Below are 17944 nucleotides of genomic sequence, written 5' to 3'. Positions count from 1 at the left end.
TTGAAGCGAGAAATAGACAATGCAGTAACCAAACATGTATTCTATTTGATCAACACTTCCTTGTTTTCCGAGGCGAGCTTGTCCGCCCAGCTCAACACTTATGGACTACACTCATTACCTTAAGCAAGGAAATACTTTTTTTTTTCTTTTTTTCTTTTTTTTAATAAGCGGGATAATCGTTTATTTTTCAACAACGACCAGCGTGCTGACAATTATCCCTTGCTTAATCCATCTATAAGGATACATAATCTACATAGAATGTAACGTACGGAGGGTTCTGTGATAATTACAGTTAGTACACCTGTTACATAACTTGATTATTCACATACAGTAGTATTATGTTGTGATGCATGCAGATCGGCTTCAGCTTCTATACTGCAAGGTTAAACTAGACATTCGGAGTAGCACACCTTATCACTGAGCTGCTCTGCCAAGACTGTGTGTGTGTGTGTGTGTGTGTGTGTGTGTGTGTGTGTGTGTGTGTGTGTGTGTGTGTGTGTGTGTGTGTGTGTGTGTGTGTGTGTGTGTGTGTGTGTGTGTGTGTGTGTGTGTGTGTGTGTGTGTGTGTGTGTGTGTCAGGGGATATGGGCTGGCAGTAGGAGGGTTGGCATCGGTGTGAATTATTATGTTTTTATGCTGATATGCAGAGAGTCATGCTGCATAGAGTCGCCCCTCTCCCAACAGAGACAGAGAGCACAGGCCAATACTCCTATAACCAGAATAACTACCAACATCTGTCTCTATATCCAACTGTCAAATACGCGAACGGGCCTTTCCCACCGGATCCTAGTAACGCATGTGAGAGAGCCGCGTGGTGGAAAAAGTACTACATTTTTTTACTTAAGTAAAGATGTTTAGATGGGGTGAATATATTTTTATAATAAACCAAATCGACAAAGTAACTAGTAACTAAAGTTTTCAAATAAATGTAAAATCTCAAATTTGCCTTTGAAATGTAGTGGAGTAGAAGTAAAAAGTTTTGGAAATACTCAACTAAAGTAAAAATATCTTAAAATTGTACTCAAGTACATTACTTAAGTAAATCTACTTAGTTAATTTCCACCACTGCCACTAACCAGAAAAAGCACCAACATCTGTCTCCATGTCCAACTGTGACATACAGTACTTTCACTTAGTGGATACGAGATGCAGTAAAGTCACTTGTAAATATTGGTAGTTGCGGGTGGTGGTAGCCTGACACTCAGCCTGAATTTTCATTTCGTTTCACTCCATTATTCAGTCTGAAAGCCCTCCCCACTACAGCCGTTTCTGGGATGGACGTTGCCAAAGAGGCAGTCTTCGGCGATTGGTTCACACCTAACCAATCACAATAGTAGCAAAGCAGATGACGTCGTTGTCAAGCGGCACCCATTTTATTTTTCTTGTTGCCTATTACATTGCAATAGCTATATAGCTAATAGATATAGATATTGAGTAGATATTGAATACATTGTGAAATATCAGTTTGAGCAATCTGTACAGGAATGAGTGCAGTTCCCAGTGTCAGCACACATTTAAATGTTTGTCCCCCAAACATGTCCCTGTTTATGGTTCTAGCAGCCACCAGGAAGAAGCTCTTCTTGAGCGTTGAGACCTCAAACACTTACACGTCCACATCTTCACAAACAGTGAAGTGTGTCTACATCTATAACGTCCAAGTATGTGCGTGCGTGCGTGCGCCTTTCTCTCGATATGCCCAACTATGGACGACTGACATCATAGAACTGAATTTCAAATTATATCGTTTTTTTCACCAAATGGCCAATTCAGATTGAGTAACGTCATTGGCTATTCAACACGATGACGTCATCACGTGACGACATCACAACTTCGTCATCACAACATCCTCTATAAATGAATTGCACTGACTTTTTTTTTATTTCTTTGGGCTTTTCAAAAATAGCAGATCTAAAGCTCATAGCCGTGCTACAAGCTTGTAGATCTGCTGTTTCTGAAAAATCGTGAACATTTGTTCAAATCTTTGAATATATATATTTTTTTAAAGCGAACATTTGTAACTCAAATCTTTGCTTCTGGGAATTCTACAAATGTCTTCTAAATCCGGTAGTTAATAATGGAAGGAGGAGGACGTGGGCTTTTATTTGCACTTATCTGAACATTATTTGAGTTGTTTAAATGTCGCAATTTTGAATTGACTCGATAATTTGTGCAGGACGTCATGGCTATCTGCCTGTAATGCTGTCTGACCTGTCTGGCCAATTCAGATTGAGTAACGTCATTGGCTATTCAACACAATGACGTCATCACGCGACGACATCACAACATCCTCTATAAATGAGTTACGCTGGTTAACGATGGCGCACAAAGTAAGAGACGAATCGAGAATCACCAATTGACAAGTAGAAATTGGAGATCTTTTTTTACTGTCAACTCTTTTAATATTCTATATAATAGAATCTTTAATATTCACTATAAAAGTTAATCAATCTCTTACGATGGTGCAGATGTGTGAAATGCTTCGTTGGACGACATTTCTGAAAGGAGAACACAGGTATCTCCGTGTGTCTGTGGTGGTCGGACACAAGGTGTACTGCTTTTCGTCACCGCCGCTCAGTAACCTGAACGACGGCGATTGGATCGACGTGCACGTCTTCAACACTGTACCTTTGCGCTGGATGAAGTCGCCTCCGGTGACACCTGGAACAGGAGAACGTCCCTTTGCGGCTCCATCCATGTGCGAGGGCTACACAGCTGTGCTGATAGAAATGACGGTCTACATCTGGGGGGGACTGAGCGTATCCGAGTACTACAACGTGCTCTATGCGTTCGACGTGGACACACACGGATGGGTTAAACCCGAGGTGTCTGGCTCTGTTCCAGAGGCGAAGTGCTACCACTCGGCCTGTGCCATGGGGAAGGTCATGTTTATCCATGGAGGATGGACCCAGCTGACTGGATACACTAATGACATCTACAAGTTGGACACCTCCACGATGGTCTGGTCTTTGGTTAACACCGGAGGCTCTCCATCGTCTATTTCGGCATGTCACTCTGCCACCATCATCGGTGCAAAGATGTTTGTGTTTGGCGGCTGCGGGTACGAGAGGCAGCACTACAACGACGTCAGGGTGTTTGACACAGAGACCAGCTGCTGGCTGAGCACACCCTCTGCACAGCTTCTCCCAGAAGGACGCCATTGTCATTCAGCCTTTGCCTACAACGGAGAGCTCTACGTATTTGGTGGCTTCAACTCGAACCAGATCACAAATGATCTGTGGAAGATCTGGAAGTTCAACCCAGAGACCTTCTCCTGGAAGGAGATTGAGCCCAATGGGAAAGGTGACAGGTGTCAGATGTTCTGGACGTGCTGTTGCCTGGTGGAGGATCGTATCATCGTATTCATAGAAGGGAACCCCGATGAGGTGTATGTCTTAGACCTGTGTCCCAGTCTTAAGACGTTATGCAAGCTAAAAGTTATTCAGGGTGGTCTGGAACGGTCTGAACTCCCGCGTGACATTAGGTGGGAACTGTCGGCCATGACTTCTAAGTACGTAGGCCCTCTCGTATAGCATGATGTGCTGTAGCTAGCTGCCCGGTGAAGAGTCAACGCTCTGGTCTATTTCAGCAGTTTTTAGGTAATTAAGTTGAAAAAGTTGTGTGTTGCGTATTTACCAGACGCCATACAACTGCAGAGGTGGTCATCCCATTGTTAATTATGACAGCACACACTGATTTAGTCTTAGTCTTTTGAAAAACACACCATTTAGTTTTAGTCCTATTTTAGTCATCTGAAATTGTTTAGTCTTTGTCTAGTCTTAGTCGACTAAATATCAAAATCTAGTCTTCTAGTCTTAGAGTGATTATCTGAATAACTGAAACTGTATTGTGTGGTTACAAGGTGTACTGCTTTTCGTCACCGCCGTTCAGTAACCTGAACGACGGCGATCAGATCGACGTGCACGTCTTCAACACTGTACCTTTGCGCTGGATGAAGTCGCCTCCGGTGACACCTGGAACAGGAGAACGTCCTTTTGCGGCTCCATCCATGTGCGAGGGCTACACAGCCGTGCTGATAGAAGTGACGGTCTACATCTGGGGGGGGAATGAGCGTATCCGAGTACTACAACGTGCTCTATGCGTTCGACGTGGACACACACGGATGGGTTAAACTCGAGGTGTCTGGCTCTGTTCCAGAGGCGAAGTGCTACCACTCGGCCTGTGCCATGGGGAAGGTCATGTTTATCCATGGAGGATGGACCCAGCTGACTGGATACACTAATGACATCTACAAGTTGGACACCTGCGCGATGGTCTGCAGAGGTGACAATTCATGACGTGTTGATGACGTATGCCTACCCATATGGTGCTTTGCTCTAGCTGCTCTAGAGCACCTTATATGGGAAGGACTCTGGACTCCGGCCCAAACCGGGTTACCGTGGTGTGTGTTACATGGTGTGTTGAAACACACCGTTGTTAAAATGTTTCTAAAATTCATAATTTAATCATTAAAATTATGGATTTTTCATCCCAGTGTTAATTTTGACAGCACACACCGATTTAGTCTGAGAAACACACCAGTTAGTTTTAGTCCTATTTTAGTCATCTGAAATTGTTTAGTCTTTGTCTAGTCTTAGTCGACTAAATATCAAAATCTAGTCTTCTAGTCTTAGAGTGATTATCAATCGTTAGTCTGATGACGGACGGTAAAATTAAGGAGTGAAAGTGACTGTTCTCCTCCCACAAAATAAGGATAACTGAAACTGTGTTGTCTGGTTACAAAACTAAAACTAATTCATATCAAAGAGAAAATGTCCTTAGTTTGAGTCATTGTTCTTGAAAAATTGCAAGAATAGCCGATCTACAAGCTCTGACCGGCAATTGTTTTTCTGAGCTTTAGTATAGTATATAGTATACAAAAATACTAAAATACAAAACTAAGCCTTTTAAAACAAAAAGAGACTAAAACTAGCAAACCCACATCAAAAACAAATTAAAACTAAACTGAAATTGAAAACATGAAGGAAAAACTAAATAAACTCAAAAATATAACCAGGAAAGTGTGCTCCGAGGAACACACTTTCCTGGTTATATTTTTGAGTTTATTTAGTTTTTCCTTCACGTTTTCAATTATAATGAGCATTATGTGAGGACCAATTATATGAAGATACAGTAAGGTTGGAAATGGGTGATATCAATGCTTCAATGTAGAAACACTCCGTTACAAGTAAAAGTCCTGTATTCAAAATTGACTTGAGTAAAAGTACAGTACATACGTATTGTAAAAGTATTCATTATGCAGAATATCCCCTTTCACAAGTTTTCACATGTCTAAAAATGTATAGAAAATCTTTTGAAAATAGCAGATCTACAAGCTCACAATGCGTCGAGGTGCGACGCGCTGTGGGCTTGTAGATTGGCAATTTTCAAATACGTAGCCGAAGTATATATAGGGCTAAATTGGTATGTTATGTAAAGGGCCTACTCTGTGTGGAGTTTGCATATTCTCCCCATGTCTCCTAGGGTAGTACCCTCATACCCTCACAAAAACATTTAGTAATCCTGGTTGCTATACCGCCTCCCCCATGACAGCCGGGGCACCTGATGGAGGGGAAGGGAAGTGTTTGCTCCTTCCACGCTCTACGTCCTACCGGGGAAACTCCCCCCTGTCAGGTGATAAGAAGGTCAGTTGGCTCTCATGCATTGAAGGAGGCATGAGCTCGGCCCTAGGCTGGTGGGGGGAGTGTAGTGCCCAGGATCAATTGGCACAGGGTGAAAAAAAAAGGGTTACAAAATCGTGAAAAAAACAATATTTTATGTAATAATAATCAAAACCAACAAAGATTCCAATTCAAAAATAGCAAAACAAAAATCTGGATTCCAAATAAAAAAATAGCAAAATTAGCATATCTACAAGCTTAAAACACGTCGCAGTGCGACGCGTTTTGAGCTTGTAGATCTGCTGTTTTTGGCAAAGAAATTTAAAGAGTGAAAAAAAGACTGTATCAAGTACGTTCTTTACCAATTCTAGAGGGTTTAAGTGGTACCGGATATGCAGCTCGGCAACGGTGAATTGATCCCAGTGTATGACGGAGGACAATTTCACCATACATTTTAATCTCTGCCATACAACTATTGTGAGCGTTTTTTTTTTATCACGATAAATGATAATAACGATTATCGTCCCATCCCTACTTGACGACCTTGCAGGCTTATGCAAAGGTTAACTGCCAAAGACGTTTATAAACGTCTTTGGGCCTTCAGCTATTGCCTGCCAAAGACGTTAAAAAACGTCATGAAAAAAATAAAAAAAATAAACTTAAAAAAAATAAAAAAAAATTCTAAAAAGATTCTCTAATTATTTAGTATTGACACTCTTTCGATATTCCAAACGAATAAGGAGATAACAATTTCCAAAGATTTGCTGCTCCATCCACTTCAATGTTAAAATTCAAACGGACAAACAATTCACATTGTTTTTTGGTTTGAAACTACTGGTTTTGAGCTATTTTCAAACATCAAACAACACATGACAACAAGGTCATAATGACCTCGTTGACATTTGTGAAACCACACCTGAATCTCATCTGTGATTAGAAATTATCTGGGATCAATCATACTGGAGAAAAATATTCTGTGGCTATGCGAAAAGGTACCAAAATCGTTTAAAACCCTGGCAGAGGCTACAGACTTTTCTGAAAAACTCTGGCAGTCAATGTGTTAAAATGTAATTTAGATAGCATGTTATTGCGAACGCAGCGGAAGGAGGCGCGCCTCCGCGCAAGTGGAGCTTACTATGAAACCGTGCTCGGGTTGTGTCTCTGTGTCTCTGTCTGTGTGCACTGCCTGCGTGCAGCTCCTCTGAGATAAGTAAATGTCCAATTTAGACATACCATACATCAAATGAAAGGTCTTTGAAAACTGAACACACCTGTCAAGGTTGCGTTTAAGCCCGCCCCTTCCCCCGGAAGCCACGCCCCGGAGAAGGCTCCTAAAAACTCCCCATTGAAACCCCATGTTAAATGAAAAGTGCCTGAATCGCTCCGAAACTTTTTCTACCCCCCCTAAGTGGGGGTCTACGAACAAATACTTCGAGCTCGGATTTTGGCTCCGCCCCCCGGAAGTGGGTGAAACAGGCACTTCAAACACTTTGTTGAATTGTTCAAAAACATTCAAAGTTTTTTTTTGGTTACTTAAAAAAAAAACAAAAAAAAATTAGATTTTTTTTTTTTTTTTTGCGTTCGCTTCCCGCGTTCGCGCGTCTTACTTGTGTAGACAGATGCCAGGTTCATTTGTTGACTGGACTGGGCATCCTATAGTGTGAATAGTATCAATGTACAAATTATTGATTTTTTAATATTATACTGTTTAGACTGATGATAGGTTATTGGTTTACCTATGATCCTATAGATTACTATTTCTATGCATTTTACGTATGACCTTGTGTTTTCCTTGCTTACTGTAAATCGCTCTGGATTAAGAGCGTCTGCTAAATGCCTAAATTGTAAATCGATATTTCAGATTTTTAATGAATGCCATTTTTGGTGCCTTCTTGGAGTATAACACTGACTTTGTGTTGTTTTGTCTTTATTTTTGTTTCATTTTCTCCTCTTCTTTTTTTGTCACCTTTTGGTATTGTGATATTGTCTGGTTGATTTATTGGTTGACACGTTGTAAGCTTGTAGATTGGCTATTTTCCGCGCAAGTATTCCCTGGAAAACATTAATTATGCTGAGTTTTAAGTGGTTAAGTGTGTTTATATTGTATAAGTGTCTTTGAATAGCCTGGTAAACCGTCCCGGTCGTGTGAATTCACATTAGCGTTCATGTGTCTTCTGCAGACCGGTCGGTCTGGCCCAAGCCCCCTGGTGGTCAAATCTGAGAATGCACTTAAAATGCTACTGCGCGTGCATCTCCCGTTTGTGCGCATGCTCACGACGCGTCACGACCTATGGAACCAATGGAATGGATCCGTATTGGTTCCATGGAACCAATATGTCTTACTTCCGGGTGCTTCAAAACGCCACTGAGCACTTTAATAGAAATGAATAGCTGGGCAATCCGCCCTCTAGATAACTCTATGGTCTGGCCCCATGAAGGCCCTCTAGATAACTCTATGGTCTGGCCCCATGAAGACCCTCTAGATAACTCTATGGTCTGGCCCCATGAAGGCCCTCTAGAAAACTCTATGGTCTGGCCCCATGAAGACCCTCTAGATAACTCTATGGTCTGGCCCCATGAAGGCCCTCTAGATAACTCTATGGTCTGGCCCCATGAAGCGCTGAGTGGGCGTTTTTGCAGAAACTAAAAAGTGGAAGAGCCTCAAGGTTATAGCTTAGTTTAGTTTTAGTTTGTTTTGAATTTATTTTTCTAATTCAGTTACTTTTACTAGTTTTAGAGCGGGTTCTCTAGTTTTTATTTCATTTTTTATTCGACAACACTTAGTTTTAGTGTTAGTTTTAGTTTCTTTTCATACATTTGTCAGGTACAGGATTCTAAAAGGTCAGAGTAAGTATTGTGTGATAAAAACTCAACAAAAGATTCCATTTAAAAATATATAAATTATTAACGAGATAAACGGAAACAAAGGGCATGTTGTCTCTAATTTCAGTTCGCTTGAGTTAGTTTTGTAAACAAAAAATACTGTTTAAGTTAGTTATAGTTTTTTATTTTATTTAGTTCAGTTAAGTTAGTTTTCGTTGTTTCGTTAGATTAAGTAGAATAACCTTGGAGCCTATCAGCATCTGTCTGCGCTCAGGGCCCTGTGATTGACGAGACGCTAATTGGCTCTTCCACGCTTTAGTTTCTGCAAATCCGCCCAAACCATCGCTTGCTTGGGGCCATCAGACCGACCGGTCTGCAGAAGACGCATGATAATAATATGAATTCACGTGACCGGGATGGTTTACCAGACTATAGTCTTTGAAGACCCTCCTCGAAAACGAGGTGCTATACGTCTCAATTCTAATAAAGAACATCAATGTGTTTGTTGTCTTTTCAGGAAGAACATCAAAGCGTCTGCTATCTGTCAGTACTCCTTCTCAGATATCCAGAAGGCCTTCGAGGGAGCCTTCATGGAGGTCCAGGACAACAAGTGGAGGGAGTACACGGGGAAGGTTCCTGAACCAAGACCTGGCTCTGTAAGATCTCCCCTTCATCAGCTTTATATTTGATTGATTGATTGATTGATTGATTGATTGATGGATGACAAAAATGCATAATACACATGACCATATCGTTGCTGTCAGACAGAAACCTATGAACCGCTTAAACCCCACATGGGTAACCGTAGTCCCTCAGGGCTCAATGCTAGTGTCTTTCTGTTTTCTTTTATTGTGGGAAAAGCTTTCGCTGAAATAGCAGATCGACAAGCTCACAACGCGTCACGCTGTGAGCTTGACGATCTGCTATTTTCAGCGAGCTTGACGACCGTCTATTATACCAGTGTCAGTCTACCTTATGGGGATTATGCGGTCGACACGCACTGACATTTTGCACCTTAATCCCATCTTTTGTGTGTGTTTTTCCAGCACCTTAACTTAACGTCCATAAGTATATCATGTACAGTATACGTCTGCTGTATGCTCACAGACCTTTATATCTTATCTCAGGTACCATGTGTAACTATGTAGATAATGTGTAATTTGTTGTTTGTTTGTTCTTGTTTGATGTCCTCTGTCTCTGTCTCTGTCTCTGTCTCCGTCTCCGTCTCCGTCTCGTCTGTCTCTGTCTCTGTCTCTGTCTCTCCCTCCCTCTCTCTCTCTCTCTCTCTCTCTCTCTCTCTCTCTCTCTCTCTCCCCCTCTCCCCCCCCCCTCCTCCCTCCCTCTCTCTCTCTCTCTCTCTCTCTCTCTCTCTCTCTCTCTCTCTCTCTCTCTCTCTCTCTCTCTCTCTCTCTCTCTCTCTCTCTCTCTCTCTCTCTCTCTCTCTCTCTCTCTCTCTCTCTCTCTCTCTCTCTCCACAGTGCATAACAGACGTCCACAGGTCACAGGGCATCAACTCGTCTCGTGACCTCCCGGACACGGTGCTGACCTTCGCCAGGAGACACCCGTTGATGGCGGGCCAGGTTCAGCCGGTGGGCGCCCGGCCTCTGCTGTTCAAGAGGAGCGTCAACTACGTGAAGATCGCCGTGCACAAGGTTGCCGGCGGTGGACGGCAACGTGTACACCGTTCTGTTTTTGGGGACCGGTGAGTACGTGATGTATTGGTCTGGCCAAACGTTTTTTTTTCTTTTTTTTTACGTTTTCTACGTCTCTTCTAAGGTCGATCCGATACTGCGAGTTTTTAGATCAGCTATTTTTAAGTGGATTAAAGGGATAGTTCACCTCCAAAATGACTTTTTTTCTATCAATTACGCATCCCATGGAGACTTGAATTCATGGCCTTTTTCTTTTTTTTTGTCGATAAGTCAGTAATTCGGTAGGAGACTCAAAGTGTCAACTTTGAGTCTCCTACCGGAGACGTTAGCATCTTTCCTCCGGTCATCAAATTATTGGCTCAGGAATGCGACAAAAACTAAAATGAATTCAAGGCTTCATGGGGTGTGTAATCGAAAATATGTTTGTTTTTTTTGGCTGAACTATCCCTTTAAAGGATGAAGTGGTTAACGCAGCACTATGTCACTTTTAACAACTACATAGCATTATGTCCCACAAAATTATAAAGTTACATTTTTAAGCGATAACAAACATCCTTCCATAAATGTATAGACTCAGGGGGGTCCTTGCTAGGGGCTTGACTACATAACTATGTACTGTATAGGGATAGACAATGAGAACTACTGACGCGTGCGTGCGTGCGTGTGTGCGTGTGTGTGTGCGTGCGTGCGTGCGTGCGTGCGTGCGTGCGTGTGTGTGGTGTGGCGTGTGCGTTGTGCGTGTGCGTGTGCGTGTGCGTGTGCGTGTGTGTGTGTGTGTGTGTGTGTGTGTGTGTGTGTGTGTGTGTGTGTGTGTGTGTGTGTGTGTGTGTGTGTGTGTGTGGTGGTCCAGATGACGGCTGGCTGCACAGAGCGGTGGAGATCGATGGGGAGATGCACATCATAGAGGAGCTGCAGCTGTTTGACAAAGCTCAACCCATAGAGAGCATGGTCCTATCCCCGTCACTGTAGGTTTATGGTGTTATAGAGATCAATCATAGAGCGTCGCAGTTCCCGCCCACTTCCTGTATTTTTTGGTGCCGGAAGAAAAAACTCAATGCATTTTTCCATTGACATTTCCAAAAATATTTATATCTATTAATTTAAGCCTCGAATCAAGCCATCATGACATGACATGAATCATGACCATAAAATGTTTGATTCTGTGATTATTTTTTTTTGAAAACGGCAAAACAAAGGGTATTTATTAAATATAGTATATCATATAATTAAATATAAAATAAAAAAAAATCACAGAAAAAAAACGTTTTATGGTCATGATTCATGTCATGTCATGATGGCTTGATTCGAGGCTTACATTAATAGATATAAATATTTTTGAAATGTCAATGGAAAAATGCATTGAGTTTTTTCTTCCGGCACCAAAAAAAACAGGAAGTGGGCGGGAACTGCGACGCTCTATAGAGAGCATGGGGGAGGGGGCGTGTCCAATGTAACATGCACTGATGTCAGACACGACATAAACCGTTTGCTAACACCAATTGTGCATGTGTCCCCTGGGGGCCCTGATACGCCCATATATGGGCGTATCAGTCGGATTGACGGCGCAATGTGGGTATGAGGGACTCATAGAGGCCCCTCTGGCTCCAATTCCGTGAATTTTACAAATAGATGTATTAAAGGGATATTTCACTTTCAAAAAAACTTTGGGTCATTTTATCGTCTACTCAGGCTTTTGTGAGCCCCCAGACCGTTTTTAAGTTGCTTGATTTAGTATTTAGATATTTGATAATCATTTTATCAGACACGCCCCCTTCCTATACAAACCCATTATAACTTCAAACTCCATTTTTAACCTGTTAGATTCATCAAAAACACCCGTCCTTGGTTCTGCTGACTCACCCTGCCCTCCTAATACGTGAGGGGGCCGTGTTTTTTCGATTACTTTTTTCATTTATTTTATTTAAATTTTTTATTGTATTTTTTTTTTTTTTTTTTTTCCAAAAAAAATATTAAAAATAAATGAAAAAAGTTAGCGAAAAAACACGGCCCCCTCGCGTATTAGGAGGGCAGGGTGAGTCAGCAGAACCAAGGACGGGTGTTTTTGATGAATCTAACATGTTAGAAATGGAGTTTGAAGTTATAATGGGTTTGTATAGGAAGGGGGCGTGTCTGATAAAAATGAATCTCAAATATCTAAATACTGAATCAAGCAACTTAAAAACGGTCTGGGGGGCTTACAAAAGCCTGAGTAGACGATAAAATGACCAAGAGTTTTTTTGAAAGTGAAATATCCCTTTAAGTTGTATTATGAATCATGTTGTTTTTGTTTGTGACAGCACAGTGTGTTATGAATCGTGTTGTGTTTGTTTGTGACAGCACAGTGTGTTATGAATCGTGTTGTGTTTGTTTGTGACAGCACAGTGTGTTATGAATCGTGTTGTGTTTGTTTGTGACAGCACAGTGTGTTATGAATCATGTTGTTTTTGCTTGTGACAGCACAGTGTGTTATGAATCATGTTGTTTTTGCTTGTGACAGCACCAGTGGTGGAAAGTAACTAAGTACATTTACTTAAGTACTGAACTTAAGTACAATTTTGAGGTATTTGTACTTTACTTGAGTATTTCCAATTTCCAATATTTTTTACTTCTACTCCACTACATCTCAGAGGCAAATATTGTACTTTTACTCCACTACATTTACTTGAAAACTTTAGTTACTAGTTACTTTGCAGATATAAACTATGATATAATGAAACATGCTTTAACCACTTCAGCCCTATGTTTATACCTAGGCTATTTGAAAATTGCCGATCTACAAGCTCACAACGCGTCGCATCGCGACGCGTTGTGAGCTTGTAGATCTGCTATTTTCAATATTTAGTACTTTTACTTCTGGTACTTTAAGTACATTTTGATGCCAATACTTTTGTACTTTTACTCAAGTAAATTTTAATTCTGGACTTTTACTTGTAACAGAGTATTTTTATATTGCAGTATTGATACTTTTACTTAAGTAAAGAATTTGAGTACTTTTTCCACCACTGGACAGCACAGTGTGTTATGAATCATGTTGTTTTTGCTTGTGACAGCACCAGTGGTGGAAAGTAACTAAGTACATTTACTTAAGTACTGAACTTAAGTACAATTTTGAGGTATTTGTACTTTACTTGAGTATTTCCAATTTCCAATATTTTTACTTCAACTCCACTACATCTCAGAGGCAAATATTGTACTTTTACTCCACTACATTTACTTGAAAACTTTAGTTACTAGTTACTTTGCAGATATAAACTATGATATAATGAAACATGCTTTAACCACTTCAGCCCTATTTTATACCTAGGCTATTTGAAAATAGCCGATCTACAAGCTCACAACGCGTCGCATCGCGACGCGTTGTGGGCTTGTAGATCTGCTATTTTCAAATATTAGTACTTTTACTTCTGGTACTTTAAGTACATTTTGATGCCAATACTTTTGTACTTTTACTCAAGTAAATTTTTAATTCTGGACTTTTACTTGTAACAGAGTATTTTTATATTGCAGTATTGATACTTTTACTTAAGTAAAGAATTTGAGTACTTTTTCCACCACTGGACAGCACAGTGTTGTTATGAATCATGTTGTTTTTGCTTGTGACAGCACAGTGTGTTATGAATCATGTTGTTTTTGCTTGTGACAGCACAGTGTGTTATGAATCACGTTGTTTTTGTTTGTGACAGCACAGTGTGTTATGAATCACGTTGTTTTTGTTTGTGACAGCACAGTGTGTTATGAATCATGTTGTGTTTGTTTGTGACAGCACAGCAGTGGTGGAAAAAGTACTCAAATTCTTTACTTAAGTAAAAGTACCAATACTGCAATATAAAAATACTCTGTTACAAGTAAAAGTCAAGAATTCAAAATTTACTTGAGTAAAAGTACAAAAGTATTGGCATCAAAATGTACTTAAAGTACCAAAAGTAAAAGTACAAACATATTTGAAAATAGCAGTTCTACAAGCTCACAACGCGTTGTGAGCTTGTAGATCGGCTATTTTCAAATAGCCTAGGTATAAAATATGGCTAAAGTGGTTAATGTATGTTTTATAATATAATAATTTATATCCGAAAAGTAACTAGTAACTAAAGTTTTCAAATAATTGTAGTGGAGTAAAAGTACAATATTTGCCTCTGAGATGTAGTGGAGTAGAAGTAAAAGTATTGGAAATTGGAAATACTCAAGTAAAGTACAAATACCTCAAAATTGTACTTAAGTACAGTACTTAAGTAAATTTACTTAGTTACTTTCCACCACTGCAGCACAGTGTGTTATGAATCATGTTGTGTTTGCTTGTGACAGCACAGTGTGTTATGAATCATGTTGTTTTTGCTTGTGACAGCACAGTGTGTTATGAATCATGTTGTTTTTGCTTGTGACAGCACAGTGTGTACGTGGGCTCCTACTCGGGCGTGGTCCGGGTGCCCATGTCGGCCTGCCAGCGCTACATCTCCTGTTACGACTGCATCTTCTCCCGGGACCCCTACTGCGTGTGGGACGGCAGGCTGTGTGTGGAGATGTCCTCACGCCCAAAGAGGTGAGGGGGGGGGGGGGCAGTGGTGGAAAAATAACTCAAAGTTTGTACTAATACTTGTAATGTAGAAATGACTTGAGTAAAAGTACAAAAGTATTGGTATCAAAATGTACTTAAAGGAGTAGTTCACCCAAAAAATGACTTATTTTCTATCAATTACACACCCCATGAAGCCTTTGAATCCATGGATTTATTTGTGTTTTTGTGGCATTCCTAAGCCAATAATTTGATTCCCGTCTCCTACCGGCTAATGTATCCGGTAGGAGACACAAAGTAGATTATTTGTGTCTCCTACCGGATACACACCCGGTCATCAAATTATTGGCTTAGGAATGCCATAAAAACAAAAATAAATCCATAAATTCAAGGCTTCATAGGGTGTGCAATTGATAGAAAATAAGTAATTTTTTGGGTGAACTCCTCCTTTAATGTACCAAAAGTAGAAAGTACTCATTATGCAGAATGTTCCATTTCACAAGTTTTCGAATGTATAAAATGTGTCTTGAAAAATGAAAATCTTTTGAAAATAGCAGATCTACAAGCTCACAATGCGTTGCATCACGCACGCACGCACGCACACCTGCTAAACACCTGTCAAAAGACAATTAATGAGCTGAGAAATGTTGCTGGTTTTATTTTTATTTTTAAAAGGAGGTGTTATTGATGTATTTCTGTGTGTCAGTAACTATTCTGTCTGTGATATTAATGTATGTTCACTGCAGAAACAATCTGGTCCAGGACATGCTGAGAGGTAGCAGAGGCTGTAGGAACAGCACTGGGAACGGTACGGTAACGTACACACACACACACACACACACACACACACACACACACACACACACACACACACACACACACACACACACACACACACACACACACACACACACACACACACACACACACAGAGAAGTATATCTCTGCTGTCGGGCAGAAACCAACTATGTCCAAAATAGAAATGTTTTTAAAACAACACAACACTGCCTCATTAAAGTTGTTATGGTGACTTTATACATTGTCAGATACTTGCATGTGTATTTATATTATCATCACTTTACCCAAATACAGCTCAAGTGGAGTTAGGAGGTTTTGAGCATCAGTGGTGGAAAGTAACTAAGTACATTTACTTAAGTACAGTTCAAATATTGAGGTATTTGTACTTTACTTGAGTATTTCCAATTTCCAATACTTTTACTTCTACTCCACTGCATCTCAGAGCCAAATATTGTACTTTTACTCCACTACAATTATTTGAAAACTTTAGTTACTAGTTACTTTTCAGATATACATTTTTATATTATGATATAATATTATCATAATATTATTATGATATTATGAAACATACATTAACCACTTTAGCCCTATTTTATACCTAGGCTATTTGAAAATAGCCGATCTACAAGCTCACAACGCGTTGCGATGCGACGCGTTGTGAGATTGTAGATCTGCTATTTTCAAACATGTTAGTACTTTTACTTTTGGTACTTTAACTACATTTTGATGCCAATACTTGTGTACTTTTACTCAATTACATTTTGAATTCTGGGCTTTTACTTGTAACAGAGTACTTCTATATTGCAGTATTGGTACTTTTACTTAAGTAAAGAATTTGAGTACTTTTTCCACCACTTGTTGAGCATTAATGTGGAGATGGTTATGTTCATCATTGATTTAGAATGAAAACTGAGTCATTATAAAGTTTGTTCTGCAGCTGCTCTGTGTGCCACGCAGTGGAGAGGGGGTGGAGTTAGGTGGTTTGACTGACAGTTTGAGGATCCAATGGTGTTAGGCGGTTTAGTCAGAAGTGCTTTTTAATACTTTTGCATTGGTTCAATATTTGTAAAACCAACACACAGACGTAAAGGGTGTTCAATAGCACTGATTTATTAAATAAAATAAAATAGTTGAAATGATAGGAGGTTTGCGCCGGACAGCGACGATATGTATATCTCCTTATCTCCTATATCTACTCCTAGCTGCATCACTTTCTGTATCTGTCGATGTGTTTAATAACTGCAGTACTGACAACTGCATTTGCCCGTTGGATCAATAAGGATCGATCGATCGATGTATCCGTCCGTCCACACTTGAGCAATTTGTAGGGGATGAAAAAAGTTGACATCACCCTTAAGATGTGTTCTGTCAACTTCGCCTAACTTTGCCTCTTCTATCGTTTCATAGTTTGAGTGAAGCTAAAGAATTGGCTCGCAACTCACTTTCAGAAAGCTTTTAAAAAACGTTATTTACAGCAGCAACGCAGAACGACGTTTTGACCAGTGTTGCCAGATTTTGCGAGAGAAACAAGCAACCAGCTCTATTATATATACTCTCTCTCTATATATATATATATGATATACTCTCTCTCTCTCTCTCTCTCATAGTGCTGAGTCGTAGGCGCTCTGTCATGGCGGGGGACGACGTGCTCCTGCAGTGTGAGCTGCGCTCCAACCTGGCCACGCCCCGCTGGATGCTGAACGGACGGGAGCTCCAGGGCTACAGCCTCACCTCCGGGTATCGGATCGGCACCGACGGCCTCCTCATCCTGGGCGCCCGGCCCCAGCAGGCCGGGACGTACCGGTGCTTCGCCGTGGAGAACGCCGTCTGGGTGCCCGTCCGCCTCTACACGGTCAAGGTCAGTGGTGGAAAGGTCAGGGCGTTGATTTACGTAAAACACACAAAAGGTTAGAATATGGAGATAAGAGGTTTCTCCCCCAACAGCAATGATAAGTAAAAAACATATTATATAACCTTATTATTATTATAATATATCTAGAGGGCAGACTGCCCCGCCCCCACCAATTAAAGGTAGGGTAAGTGACTTTCTTTTGTTAAAATAAGTGTTAAATAGCTCTATATTGTGATAGTACTCGTTGCTAGTGTTTGTTCAGTAAAAGGAGTCTCCCATGTCTCTCCAGCTCTTTATTAAACAGAAAATGCATTTTCAGTGCTCTCTCCTGATTGGCTTAAATGTTGTCACCTACCTGAAAATATACTATATTCTGTTTAGAGCTGGAGAGACCCCTGTGACCGAACAAACGCTCCGTAGCAATGATTACTATCAGAATATAGTACAAAAAAACAAAACAACAAAAAATATCACTTATCTTACCTTTATTTTCAATGAAAGTTGCTCACTGGCGTTTGAAGCATAGATATAGAAACCTAGATACCTCATTGGCCTCTGCAGTTCATTGCAGCGACCTGTATCGCGGCCGCCATTTTGGAGAAGGCAAGCTTCCTGACTACTGGCCAATCACAGCGCGTCTTTCCCGGGACAACTATATTGTCCCGGGACAATCAGAGCCGGAGGAGGCGTC

General features: G+C 40.6%; 1 protein-coding gene and 1 pseudogene across 2 annotated transcripts in view; one reads left to right on the top strand and one right to left on the bottom strand.

Moving 5' to 3' along the window:
* LOC308105203 (uncharacterized protein) overlaps positions 1-17944 on the bottom strand; it is a gene marked incomplete at its 3' end in the record, with an annotated part of 438556 nt that overhangs the window by 208157 nt on the left and 212455 nt on the right. The window lies entirely within an intron of this gene.
* The window catches only part of LOC308104377 (semaphorin-4G-like), a 71776-nt pseudogene that overhangs the window by 43577 nt on the left and 10255 nt on the right, over positions 1-17944 (top strand). The window contains exons 9-14 of the transcript in view: positions 8959-9097; positions 9920-10143; positions 10944-11058; positions 14481-14630; positions 15350-15411; positions 17009-17259. The product of the transcript in view is annotated as a semaphorin-4G-like (transcript). The remainder of the gene's footprint in view (positions 1-8958; positions 9098-9919; positions 10144-10943; positions 11059-14480; positions 14631-15349; positions 15412-17008; positions 17260-17944) is intronic.

Source organism: Gymnoscopelus braueri (genome assembly GCF_963280865.1).
Source record: "Gymnoscopelus braueri genome assembly, chromosome: 17".
Lineage (NCBI taxonomy): Eukaryota > Metazoa > Chordata > Actinopteri > Myctophiformes > Myctophidae > Gymnoscopelus > Gymnoscopelus braueri.
Note: the sequence above shows the minus strand (reverse complement) of the source record. Positions and strands in the feature narration are given on the sequence as shown.